The sequence below is a fragment of the Hyperolius riggenbachi genome, chromosome 1 (assembly GCF_040937935.1).
Source record: "Hyperolius riggenbachi isolate aHypRig1 chromosome 1, aHypRig1.pri, whole genome shotgun sequence".
Classification (NCBI taxonomy): domain Eukaryota; kingdom Metazoa; phylum Chordata; class Amphibia; order Anura; family Hyperoliidae; genus Hyperolius; species Hyperolius riggenbachi.
The window spans coordinates 71,078,430-71,091,523 of record NC_090646.1 but is presented as its reverse complement, the minus strand read 5'-3'; the positions used below and the strand labels follow the sequence as shown (position 1 = coordinate 71,091,523).

Below are 13,094 nucleotides of genomic sequence, written 5' to 3'. Positions count from 1 at the left end.
GAGGTAGGTGAGTGAGGCTGCTTGCTGTTGGATTTTTTTTAGGATTTCTGCACGGAGGGGGCGGGGGGCATCTGGCTATCGATCCTGGGGGGTGGGGGTAGGATAAATAAAAGGGGGGTTACATATTTGTTGGGGGGCATCTAATTGACTAAGGGGAGGGGGGATTTACTAATTTGGTGCATCTGGGCAACTGGGGGGGGGGGGCAGTAATCATATACTGGGGGCACATTTTGGCTAAAATGGGGGGACAGCACTAATCCTGGGGGTACATCTGGCCATAATGGGGTTAATCCTGATCCAGGGACACATATGGCTATAAAGAGGGGCACTATTCCTGGGGGTGCGTCTGTCAATCTATTCTGGGGCGGTCAAACGCAGGGGACACATGTGGCTATGCTAGGGAGGCTGATATTGGGGACACATCTGACTATACTGGGGGAGGCGGTGATACTGGGGGCACATCTGGATATCTATACTGGGGTGACTTTAACTGTCGGCACAGTTTTTATGTCAATCGCACTTTTTATTTCCAAACAGGAATTGGTAAAAATTGAGAAACAATGCATTTTTTAAAAAAATTTCCCACTTTTTCCCATTAAAATGCATAGAGAGGAACATTTCCCTTTGTACCAAATACCCCCCAATGAAAGCTTAGTTTGTCTTGAAAAAACCGATATATAGATAATTTAAGTGGTACGAGTACAGATGAAGTTATTGCTGATTAAAAAGGGACACCGCTAAAGTGTCAAAACTGCTCTGGTCAATAAGGGGAAAACAAGGTCTGGATGCAAAGTGGTTAAAGGGGCACTATGGTGAAAAATTGAAAAATTTAAAATATGTGCGAACATAGACAAATAACAAGTACGTTTTTTCCAGAGTAAAATGAGCCATAAATTACTTTTCTCCTATGTTGCTGTCACTTACAGTAGGTAGAAATCTGACAGAAGTGACAGGTTTTGGATTAGTCCATCTCTTCATGGGGGATTCATGGGGGATTCTCAGCAAGGCTTTTATTCTTTATAAAGATATTCCCTAAAAAGGATTTAAACAATGATGCTGGCCAGCTTCCCTGCTCGCTGCACAGTTTTTTTTTTTGGCAGTTGGACAGAGCAACTGCCATTCACTAAGTGCTTTTGAAAATAAATAAATCCCTGAGAATCCCCATGAAGAGATGTCCAAAACCTGTTGCTTCTGTCAGATTTATACTACCTGCTGTAGTACCGACCGAGGTAAGACTGTTCCTTATTAACTCCCCAGAAATGTTTACACTCACATTGGGGCGCTCCCTCCCACCCTACATGGATTAGCTGCAAGCTGTTTCAGGTGTGTAATAGACATTACCAATATATGAAAGATTAAAGGAATACTATCGATTCACATATTTTTTTCAATTGACACAGGAATTGTTTGGGAAGTGCTGCTAAGTACTGGTGTATACATTTTAGTAGCAACTTCTTTGTTTACTCTTATAAAAATACATTCAAACTTTACTGACGCCAAAACTGACGGCTGACTGAGCCATGAGGAGAGGGGAAATTCCCCTCACACTTGATCAGTTAACTCTGTGTAGCTCTGTGTGTGACAGAGAAGAGAGCTCCCAACAGCTGCAGCTCCTGTGTCCTGTGTTTCTGACTGACATGTCTGAAGAGAGCAGAGGAAATGTAACTAATTGTCACAGCTTTTTCATACGGTTTTTGCTTTCAGAGTTTGATATGTTTGATAATTGCTTTCTGTAGTCTGATATGCAACTCTGGCTGTACATTGAAGCAGACACTCCTTCTGCAATTGATTTGTCCCAATATAGCTAAATCCTACCATCAATAAATTACAGCTTTTGCCTCTGATATTTAACATGAAAAGTAGGAAAATGTTTACATAGCTACTTAGAGATTATTTGCACACTGTCATTTTAGAACACTTGGGTATCGATAGTTTTCCTTTAACAGAACTCCAGGAGACTGGTATTATTTAAAAGAAAATAAATATGGCACACTCCATGTCCCAAACATTTTAGTTGTCCTTTAAAGTTCAACCATAAGTGTCCCATATATTACACACCTCTGAAGTTATGCTGCTTCCCTTTTAGTTCATATTTCTAGCTGCTGATTTGTCGCTTCTCTCCCCATGTAACCGGGCTGTGTACTGCTGGCTCCTCCCCTGGGCTCAGTAGGATTCTTCTCTATTGTTGAGTTTAGCAATCATCTTTCTAGATCCCTTTGCACTGCAGCCTTCTGACGGCATAAAAAAAAAACCAACAACACTTTTTTTCATCCTTATTGCATTTTTGAGATATGTTTATCTGCTCTTTGGCATGAATCTCATTGAGATCCTACAGAATTTTTTTTCTTTAAATGAGCATCTGTGGTTTCCTATGATGCATCATTGCCGTATATGAAAATCATCTCTTTATGCCCCCGAAAGCAAGGAACACATCTAGAAATGGAGTATAGTTGGAAGCAGAAAATTTGGGTGCTCAGGAAGTATGGCCGCTGCAATAGCTGCCCATAGGATTATTGCCTATGTATGGAAATACACCTGACAAATAACAGGTGACGGGGCCGCCCACTCACAATTGTTTTTCTGGTACATTTGCTGAAAATTCTCATTTTTGTATGTTCGACAAAGCTCTTTGTTTTTGTTTTTCCACGTATTTGCCAATTTTTTTATTTTATTTTTCTGGGGCAGGAGGGGGGTTACGGTTTAGCGGTTTGAAAATTTTAAGTAAAATAGTACAAAGGTAAATGTTACCAATGTCCTACTGAAAAGACGTAGATCCCATGTTAACCATTAAAGCCTTTTGGACGTAGCTGCTACGTCCAAAAGGCTGCTGCTGCGCGCTCCCGCAGCCAATCGCTCATGCCCAAGGGCTCACGGGCCACGGCCCGTTAGCCCGGAGATCAATGAATAGGAACACACACGCGCACTCCCGACCATGGATTCGGTAGCCCAGGAATCAATGTATCGGGCTGTGGTGCCCGATCACTGATTCCTCCCCCCCCCCCCCCGGAAAAAGCCACAGCTTCTCTCGGAAGCTATGCTTTTTCTGACTCTATGTCTCTCTAAGCGTACATTGTACGCTTAGAGTGACGTCATGTAAACAAATTCAAGATTGCCATCTTGTGGCCAAAAAGTAAAACTACATCTAAAAGTAAAAAAACATTACAATACACAAATATTTCCCCAAATAAAACACTATTTATATCCCACCCTCCCTAAAATACTATCATAAAATGTTTAATAAAAAAAAACAAAAAAACATTACTATAAAAAAAACACATAAATATTTACCTAAGGGTCTAAACTTTTTAAATATCTATGTAAAGATGAAATATTTCTCTATATTTTCTTTTTATAAGCTTGTAAATAGTGATGGATGCAAAATGGAAAAAATGCTCTTTTATTTCCAAATAAAATATTGTCGCCATACATTGTGATAGGGACATAATTTAAATGGTGAAATAACCGTGACAAATGGGCAAATACAATACGTGGGTTTTAATTACGGAGGCAGGTATTATTTTTAAACTATAATGGCCGAAAACTGAGAAATAATGATTTTTTTTATTTTTTCTCTTATTCTTACTGTTAAAATGCATTTACAGTAAGGTAGCTCTTAGCAAAATGTACCCCCCAAAGAAAGCCTAATTGGTGGTGGAAAAAAAACAAGATATAGATCAGTTCATTGTGATAAGTAGTGATAAAGTTATAGGCTAATGAATGGGAGGTGAACATTGCTCGGATGCATAAAGTGAAAACGACTGAGGTCTTAAGTGGTTAAAAAACAACTGAAGGTTGAAGTGGTTAAACTGCTGTTGCAGTCCCTCGATTCCTGCTACCTGGACCATCGTTTTCCATACTACATGGAGGATCATGGAAGTCCCACCATCAGGATATGAGAGAAAACATATCCAATTTTATTAAACTTTTAATGTTTTGTTTGGCATTTTTACTTCCCAGCCGTCCTGACATACTGGCTTGCTAGTGTTCTTGTTTAAAAGACCTACTGGAGCCTATAAAAGTTGGTGTGCAATATGTTATGGGCCATGCATTTTACATTATGCCAGCACATTTCACAGCATGGCTCTTGGCTACTGAAAGCATCAGCCCTATTTCCTGCATTTTTCACGCAATAAAAGAGCCTGAGGCTGTAGAAGTTCTGCTGTCCAGTAATTGAACTGATAACCATTGTAATTAAAAAGTTCTGAAGATAGAATCAGTTTGTTTTTCAATTAGCATGGTATTATTTATTGATATGTTTGCATGCAGTGTTGTTATTTTTGGTTGAATCATTTATTATGGCTTGATCAGCTTTTAGGAATTTACATATGGTCAGTTTTTTTTTTTCTTCTTCTTCTTCTTTTTTTTTTAATTTTTTTTAATTTACTGTAATTAAATCCTTTATTGCAGACAGTTAAGATGCATTAAGAGATTTGTCAGGTTTTAAAAGTACAACTCCTGGTTTGGAACGGGTCCAAATAAATAATCTGATAGTTTAGTAAATTTGAACCTTTTTTTTATGTCCCATAAGGGTTCAGCTTGTGAAACTTTTGATGTCCTGGAACAGCCCAAATGAAGGAGCTAACAGAATATTTTTTTTGAGGGGGAGGAGCTACTGCATGCTGTTTGAACTACAAATTAGGTGGAGGCAAGGACACAGCTATCTGAGAAAGATTGTATAGCAGTTATAGTCTGTGAACAGGAAGTGGTTAGCACCTAAGCTCCTGACCAAGTACCTTGCAAGAAGTTTTGAATTAGGATGATGCCATTTATTGGCTTACTTAATCACTTAAAAAACTTGTTTTCACTGATGGCTAACACAGTACAATACTCTATTAAGACCGCATTCCTTAAAAGTGATTTATTTGACATTAGATAATCAAGCAGATTCTGCACAGAGAAACAACTTGGTTTTTATCTTGACAACTTACACAGGTCCAGGGAAACCTTTATGCTGTTTGAGCATGGAGTTGGTCTTAGATGGCCAGTTCTTTCATCTCACTTCCTGTCTCAGAATCCCAACAGAAAGGTGGTGCAATTATCCACCTTTGACAGTTGTCACCAGAACAGGTTTTTCCATTGGAGATTTATCCTTAGCACCATCCACAAATGTAAAAAATGTGTCTTTCACCTAAATAGCCGCAGAGCCTATCACACCCAAGACAGTGGGAGTAGCTCATCACTACTTAGTAGACACATAGCACAGAAAAGCACGATGAAAATAAGTGAATAAAAAATACCCATTAAGATCAAAACTACTGTAAAAAAAATATGGTACGGTTACAATATCTGACAGAGGTCACAATGCAGTGACAGCATATACAGTGGGATGCAAAAGTTTGGGCAACCTTGGTAATCAACATGATTTTCCTGTTTAAATCATTGGTTGTTACGATAAAAATTGTCAGGTAAATATATCATTTAGGAGATGCACACAGTGATATTTGAGAAGTGAAATGAAGTTTATTGGATTTAAAGAAAGTGCTCAATAATTGTTTAAACAAAATTAGGCAGGTGCATACATTTGAGCACCACAAAAAAGAAATGAAATCAATATTTAGTAAATCCTCCTTTTGCAGAAATTACAGCCTCTAAATGCTTCATGTAGGTTCCAATGAGAGCCTGGATTCTGGTTGAAAGTATTTTGGACCATTCCTCTTTACAAAACATCTCTAATTCATTCAGGTTTGATAGTTTCCGAGCATAGACAACTCTTAACTGACATTTTTTATCATAACAACCAACAATTTATACAGGAAAATCATGACGATTAACAAGGTTGCCCAAACTTGCGAATCCCACTGTATCAGTAGTCATTAGTATTAGAAAGCTTTGGACACCAAACAAAATGATCACAACTAAACCGAATAGGAAAGGGTAGGACATATGGATAAAATGGAAACTGGTGGCCACATTTGAAAGCTGAGTGTGATACAGAGAAACCAAGAAGCTGAGAAACATTTTGAAAATATCTAAAAAGCTGAATTGAACTAGTATAGACAAAAAGTGCAGGAAGGCCTCCATTTCTAAACTTGCCATTGGCCCTATTATTTCGTAGAGACATTCATCAACATAGATTAGATTGTATTTGCAAGCCTTTTTGACTAGGCCTCTTCCTCAAGTTCACCACCACCATAAGGACTCAATTACTTGTTTTCTATATTTATCCCTTCATTGCAATCTGCACAACACTGTTTATGATTTCACAAACAATTTTGTGCACCATTGTTTGAAGGCCAACTATAGTGAGAGGTATTTGGAGGTTGCCATATTTATTTCCTTTTAAGCAATGCCAGTTGCCTGGCTATCCTGGTGGTCCTCTTTCTCCCATGCTTTTAGCCATAGACCCTGAACAAGCATGCAGCAGATCATGTGTTTCTGACAATATTGTCAGACCTGGCAAGATTAGCTGTATGCTTGATCCTGGTGTGATTCAGGCGCTACTGCAGCCAAACAGATCAGCAGGACTGGTATTGTTTAAAAGGAAATAAATATGGCAGCCTCCATACTCTTCTCACTTCAGTTGTCCTTTACCACTGTAATGTCCCTTGTTATTTTGTTCGACGTTGTATTATCTCTCCGATCTACTGTACAGCTCTGTGTAATGTTAGCAATTTATAAATAAAGTTTAATAATAGCTAGATCTCAAGGGAGGCAAAATAGTAATAACTGATTTAGTTGATACTGAGTTTAGAAAACTGAGGAAAATGAAATCTCTAAAGTACCTTAGATAAGTCAACTGCTCATTTTCATTATTATAACTCATTCACTTTGCCTTTATGTACAAAACTTGATCACGCATTCACAACTGCATTCTATAACCTCGGACAGCATGCATCAGGGCCGGGCCGAGACAGAGGCGAGAGACGCTCCAGCCTCAGGGTGCAGTGTTGGAGAAGGCGCACAACTTACTCGCACAGCTATAATTCCTCTATTGAGTTTGAAGCAGAGAGAAATAAGAATAGGGGATAAATGGTAGTGACTGCAAGCCTGATAACTAGAGATTAAGGTGTTAGTGTTGGGGGTGGTTGGGGGGCCTGGGGTACCTCTTAAGGTGGCTACACACAATACAATAAAATGATCCGATTTTACAGCAATTTGATAAATATTATTGGATCTCCCGAAAAATTTGAAACCTTTTTTTATTCGACTGAAAAATACGATTTCCTGTTTTTTCCCGATTTGTATCGATCCAGAATGCTGGAAATGTTTCTTCAATTTTTCTAAAGATTGTATGGTGTGTGCAATTTTCTCAGAGTTTCCAATCATTTTTATCATAACCGGGGACAAATTGAACATATGTGTGTGGTACATTGGTCATATTTTTGAAATGTAATAATCAGTAAGAAAAATTGCAATTCTTAAATTGAACAGATATTTAAAAAAATTGTATGGTGTGTAGCCACCTTAAGTCTAATAGCAATCAGTGTGTGACTGCTGGGGTGGGAGGGATGGAGGGGCGCATTTTGGTGCCTCAGCCTTGGGTGCTGGAGGACCTTGTCCTGGCTCTGGTGTGCATTCCGTTCCACCTATGTGTTGAGGTCACACAAGAAGTTAGTCTCCCCCACAATCATTTTTTTTTATTTTATTGTTGTTGTTATTACTGTATAATGTATTGGTAAAGTGCTGACATTTCAATAATATGTTTCTCAGAGAAATTTAATTTCTACCATAGACGTACTAATAATACCTTAATTGCACACCTGAAGGTTACCCCATCCTTCTTTAGAAGTCTATAGCATGTTATGGGAGCTCCAAGTTCCCCTTTATTTTTTAAATCAATTATCCTGATGAACATTCCATAACATGCTATCATAATGGTACCCCGAGACAAAAATGGAACAAAGCAGGGGCTGCTTGGGGGAATTTATAAAGAAAAAAAGCAACAGCAAGCTTTTTTTTTTTTTTTGTATTCATTATTCTACAGAACATTTATCAAAGAACATCAAACCTTTACCCATATGCAAAATTATAAAATGCGTAAAATATAGTACATAGTAATATTAAAGGGCTACTTAAGCCAACTGAAAATAAAAGGGTTTCACTTACCTGGGGCTTCTACCAGCCCCCTGCAGCTGTCCTGTGCCTGTGTCAGTCCTCTACGATCCTCCGTTCCCCTGCCGTGGTTTAGTTTCGGTTTTAAAGACGGAGAGTCGGCTGACCACTGCGCCTGTGCAGCCCTGGCCACACATATCCTTGCTCATGTTCCCATTCGAAATAGCGTCCTGCTCCTACGCGTTTACTACAATAGGTAAACAGGTTTATTAAATGGACAATCAGACACTCGGTAGATAGCGTAATTCATGGATCATCGTCTGCTTCCTCAGATCAGAAAAAAAAGTGTTTTAAAACAAGTGTATATCCTGCTGGGAACACCTCTTGCCTCTAGCCTGCTGGAAGGTGCTTTGGGGTCCCGGACCCCCGACCCTGTTTTTCTGGAGTGCAACCTGCCACAAGAGCCTGAGTGAGGACGGATTTTCCTCACTGATGTTTACATTGTGGTTGTGAGTTTTTGCAACCTAGACTCGTGAGTATAATTAATTTTGCTATTTGGCTGCTCATAGCCATGATATACTACACTGTTAGGGGCTTCTGGTGTTTCTGTCTCATTTTTTGTTCCCTTTGAAAGGTTGTTCAACTCCATTAGACCACACTTTAGTGCTTTAAATGGTTGAGTTTGGGACACTGGCGGACATACGGCCGTGCAGGCCATGCAAGCGCACGAGGGCCCCTGAAGTTCCATTGTTTCAGGGGCCCAATTTTTTTTTTCTTTTTCTTGGAGGACCGCCTCCTATCCTTCCTCCCTCCCTCCCTCACCTCGAGCCCCCCTCCTGGTATTCGCGACGGAATAGCGGCAGATATAGGAAAGCTCTGGCGGTTCCAGCAGGTGCTAGAGGTTCAGCCGCCTGGTCCACACAGTCTCCTCTCCTCTGTATGCCGGTCGCACTAAACCAGGAAGCAGCGGGCGGCATACAGAGGAGATGTTTGTGGTTCGTCCTTGAGGAGGTAAGAATCACATAATCCTATCTATTACTTGATGATCAGATACTTAGGTCACCTCCAACAGTGTACCTAGACTTGGAAGCCAAGGATGCTCCAGACCATACAGAACTGTGCACAAGATCACTGCTTTAAAAAGGATCACGTTTATCTTAAATGGTTCATTTTTGTCTCTAAATGTTTTTTAATTTACTAGATTGTCAATTGACATTTTTTTTCAGTTTAATTCCTTACATTCCACAAATAGATTGTCATAAATTTAGTCTGGAAAAGCTTCACAAAATAAAGAGATAGCAGAGCTCTGGTGAATGAAGCTATTAATTAATTGATAAGAGATATTTTTGAAGAATGTAAGAAAGTAAATGAAAATAAGATGGCGTCTTTTGAACAATGTGAAGGTGTCTGCTGTGTCTGTGCAAAGCGCGGTAAATAACTAAATGAAGTTTAGAGCTAATTAGTGAAAAACAGATATCTTCATGGTTATGCTTGCCTGACCACAATTCTATGAAGTAAGCTTCATATTTTAGATACATAGCAAATAGCGCCTTTATGGGAGATTGGAGTCAATTTAAAAAAAATGCCTTTGAAATGAAAATTAGACTAAAGGTTAAGAAGAAATCAATATAAACAGGTATCAGCCAATTAGGTTACATACTTTACATTATCTCTATTTTAAATAAAAACGTAGGAAAAGTGTACCAGTTTAGGCACAAGGGGAATCTGATCAGTACATTTTTGAAGTATGGAACCTGCAGAGAAAGTGAGTGGGTGTGGGGATGGCTGAAAGAGAAAACTGGCAAAGAGAGAGGCAAAATGCCAGGTTGATACATAGAGAGAGGAAGGGTATACAAAGGAGCATAGGAAGAAAGAGCATGAGGTGGCAGAGGTAGGTGGCAGAGAAAGAGAGAGTGGAAGGCTATATGGCAATCACCAGCTTCCCTTCAGTCGTTCAGTCCCTACACCCCATTCTTCCCCACTCTCTTCACTTTTAGCCAAGAAGACCCCACTTGAACAGGAAACTAAAAACACTTCTACCCAACTTTAGTTGCCCCTAGGACTTAGCGTACACAGTATAGGAATTGAGGCAGCGGAGGCCAATGAAGAACCAAACACCATACACTGACAGAGTCTAGGAACGACACCAAGGTCAAACCAAGATCAGATAACTGACAATCCAGAGGTCGGACAAAATCAAGGTCAGGAGCAAGCCAAAAGGTCATACCTGGAAGAGCAATTAGCCAGGCAGATAATCCAAGGAGTCAAACAAAAGCTTAGTCAAAACAGGCCAGAAGTCAAGACATGCGGCTATACAAGTGAAGGTCAAAGCTCAGCAAAGGTCAGCGAAGACAATCCAATACACACTTAGCAGCTTTGCACACAACTAACCACTATCAGGAGCAAGGGACACTGCAGAGAGAGAGATTTGTATAGCCAATTCCACCAATCAAAACAGAACTTCAATTTATTTTGTTTAAGTAGCTGATAGTGTCAGATAAAACCATGTAGTTTCAAAGCTGAGTTGTCCCCGAGTCAGTGTTTGTCGTCGTATTCTAGCTCAGCATATATTTTTGTTAGTAATCCCTTTCTCCAGTAAATCATGTCTGATTTTGTTTGAACACTGTTTGGTTTGTTATTTTTACTATGACTAAAAGGGCTGCTTTGGACAATTTATTTCAGCTGAGATGTCACATGACTTTTTCTGGGAGAGTAGGAGGTTTAGATGGTTATATTGTGGTTTAGGAAACACCATTACTGCTGTGCATCCTATCAAGCCCTTTCAAGCTTCATGCTGAAAATACCTTAAAGGTCATTACAAACAATCGAAAAGCCATGTTGTGCGCCGTGACTTTCAGAAATTAAAGGGGACCTGAAGTGAGAGGCATATGGTGGCTGCCATGTTGATTTCCTTTTAAACAATTTGGGATGCTCTACTGTACTATTTATATTCCACTCAATTATATTATAATACAATGTTGTTATAGTACAGCTTGAGTGTACATGTCTGCTATTTAACTGTATACCTCGATGCCTGACCATGTCATTATTGGTTTTTTAATGTTACAATTTTGTATTTTGGCTTGGCCATTTTATATGTAATATTGTACATGTCACTTTAAGAAGGTAACCATGCCCACTGTGGGTGGGCACCTTATTATTTAAACTTGTGAAGAACCTGTACATGCTAGCTATGATTAAGAGCTCCGATACGCGTTAGCTTCTTGTGTGTTCACTGATGTGCTAATAAAGGAAGATACTTTTTTACACCCACCCATGGTGTAGCGGGATATCCTTTCTTTTTGCCTGTATTATTCGAGACCAGTGATTCCTGCTCCCTTGGGCTATACAGCGGTGGTAGTAGCGCTTCCATTTTTCTTGCTAAATTTGGGATGTCTGGCAGTCCTACTGACCTTTTTGGCTTCAAACTAGTGAGACAGGGGCATAACTAGAAATCACTGTCCCCCCTTGCAAAATTTTTGAATGCCACCCTCCTCCACCACATTGCTTAAAGGAGCACTGATATGCAAAGGGAACATTTAAATCAAAAGTCTATGTACCACTAAAGCAACCCATCACCCCCATCCCCTGCCCACACTGTTTGAAGGGGGGGCTGGAGCACAGGGGGATATTTTAATCAAAGGTTTCTGTGCCATGAAAGCACCCCTCTCCCCTGACCATCCTAGTTAAGTGAAGGGTTGGAGGAAAAAAGGCATACTTGCTAGCATCATAGATCATGCACTGTGACTGAAGCTTCTGCCAGCAACTAAGCAAATTGCCTCTCAGTCCTCTCTGGTCTGGACTAGTCCCTCCAGCTGTGGCTCAAGTTAAGCAGCAGTGCTTGCTTCTTCTGAGGGTCTGGCCACTGGTGTATTGCTCCCAGATTGATGTGACAGCAGTGGCATGAGGAAGATATGTTAAAAAAACTCACGTCCCCTCACAAAAATTGTTGCTGCCACCTCCTCCCTCCTGCAGAGTAGAACAGGGAGTGGGTGAAAACTTGCTTCCAGCTTCTGCTGGTCTCCTCGGTGCTTTGCAGCCGAAAACTCTGTGCCGTTATTCACCAGCTCCCAGCTCCTTAAAGTGACAGGCAACTGACTGTTCTCTACTATCACCCCAAATGGTACATTTGTGCGATTAAATCCTATCCCTTGGTGGCTGAGTTGTTTTCCCTACATAACCTAGGCCATATCGGCACTTTAGCAAATATACCACATAAGTGGACTCACATGTAAAATATCCTTTTATAGAAAACTTATGGCCACTAGAGGGATGGGTTGCCTGTCACTTTAAGGAGCGTGGACATAATGTCTCCCAGCTCAAGGTACAAGTTATAGACCAGGCACCCCTAAGATTGCATAGAGGAGACCGTCATAAATTGCTACTTAAGAAGGAAGCTGTGTGGATAAAAAAATGGGTACTCTGGAGAGAGGAGGATTAAACAAGGACTATGACCTGGCATTGTGTATATAGTGGTGCTGCTGCATTTGTCTTTGGTGTTTACAATGTCTTTCATTACTTGCATATGTATTTGTTTTTTCAGGAGTATGGTGACTGGCTACCCAGTGATATGGAAGCTTGGGCCTATAAGTATCCAAATTGCCCAGGGTGTCGATCAGCGCTGTGGTGGGTGAGTGGTGGGGATGTGCTTGTCCCGTTCCCCATCCCTTAGTCCTAATAGTTTGTTTACTATGGTTATTTAGTTACCCAGGCTTGGCCAATAGGAATATTGTGTGAGAGAGGGGCGTGGATTGCCCTATGATGATGCAGCCTGTTGCCTAGCAATACAGGGCCACAGCCGCCACACATTGACGTGCGCAGTGTGTGCCTCGCTCCGGGTACAACATGTGATAGATCGTATGACTGGGGAGTTGGGCAGGAGCGTCCTCTTCGCTCAAGCTTCCATAGCGCTGACCGAGGTGAGTAATAGACACGATTTGGCATTATTTTAGATGCATAGATGGGAGGGATGAGACATGCAGATTTCCCTTCAGCAGCCCCGTTTCTTGCCCCGTGCGGAGCGTGCCGCCGCCCGGGGCGCTGTTGGGAGGGGGGCGCTATAATGGAGGGGGGAGCCGGAGCCGCGGGGAGGGCAGCCCGAC

The 13,094-nt window shown here is 40.7% G+C and overlaps 1 long non-coding RNA gene across 1 annotated transcript in view; it reads right to left on the bottom strand.

Moving 5' to 3' along the window:
* The window catches only part of LOC137545409 (uncharacterized), a 46,188-nt gene that overhangs the window by 32,947 nt on the left and 147 nt on the right, over positions 1-13,094 (bottom strand). The window contains exons 2-3 of the long non-coding RNA XR_011026030.1: positions 8,047-8,239; positions 2,059-2,231 (exon numbers count right to left, since the gene is read on the bottom strand). This is a non-coding gene — a long non-coding RNA (uncharacterized lncRNA). The remainder of the gene's footprint in view (positions 1-2,058; positions 2,232-8,046; positions 8,240-13,094) is intronic.